The 915-nt window shown below is 55.8% G+C and overlaps 1 protein-coding gene across 1 annotated transcript in view; it reads left to right on the plus strand.

Annotated features, from left to right (window-relative positions):
* LOC106815270 (dynactin subunit 1-like) overlaps positions 1-915 on the plus strand; it is a 30,059-nt gene that overhangs the window by 12,408 nt on the left and 16,736 nt on the right. The window lies entirely within an intron of this gene.

Raw genomic sequence — 915 nt, forward strand, 5'->3', positions numbered from 1 at the left:
CGCACACACGCGCTCACGCACACACGTCGCACACACGCGCTCATGCACACACGTCGCAAATACGCGCTCACGCACACACGCGCTCACGCACACAGGCGCTCACGCGCTCACGCACACACACACTCATGCACACACGTCGCACACACACACGCGCTCACGCACACACGCACACACGCGCTCACGCACACACACACTCACGCACACACGTCGCACGCACGCGCTTACGCACACACGCGCTCACGCACACACGCACACACGAGCTCACGCACACACGCGCTCACGCACACACGCGCTCATGCACACACGCGCTCACGCACACACGCACTCAAGCACACACGTCGCACACACACACGCACACATGCGCTCACGCACACACGTCGCACACACGCGCTCATGCACACTCGCACACACGCACTCAAGCACACACGCGCTCACGCACACACGTCACGCACACACGTCACGCACACACGCTCACGCACACACGATAAAAAAAAATCGTGAGCCCCTCAGGTCTTTGCCCTCCCCTCCCCCCCAATCCAAAACTGCTTCCGGCGCGCCTGGTCTTTATACAACGGATGGTTTTATTCATCGTATACGAATAACATGAATAACATTCACTGCACGTATCTCAAATATAGCGTATAGATATTATATATATATATATATATTACTCGTATCACGTTTACGTTACCTCGCTAGGTGATTACACGTTTAACTTCTCTTAGCTATTCTACGGGTTAATATTGTAGCCCCCGGCGCCGCTCCTCGTCTGTCTCTCCCCGTCGTGTGCTCCGCGGCTCGGCGCGAGTTCGTGGGTTGGCAGTGTGTCTCCCTGTCCGGGTAGGCTATAGCTCCGGGCCCCTTCCTTAGTATAAGATTTAGTATTTTCCTTAGTATATTCGGGCGTCGTCCTGC

The sequence above is a fragment of the Priapulus caudatus genome, unplaced genomic scaffold, assembly GCF_000485595.1.
Source record: "Priapulus caudatus unplaced genomic scaffold, Priapulus_caudatus-5.0.1 Scaffold28, whole genome shotgun sequence".
Lineage (NCBI taxonomy): Eukaryota > Metazoa > Priapulida > Priapulimorpha > Priapulimorphida > Priapulidae > Priapulus > Priapulus caudatus.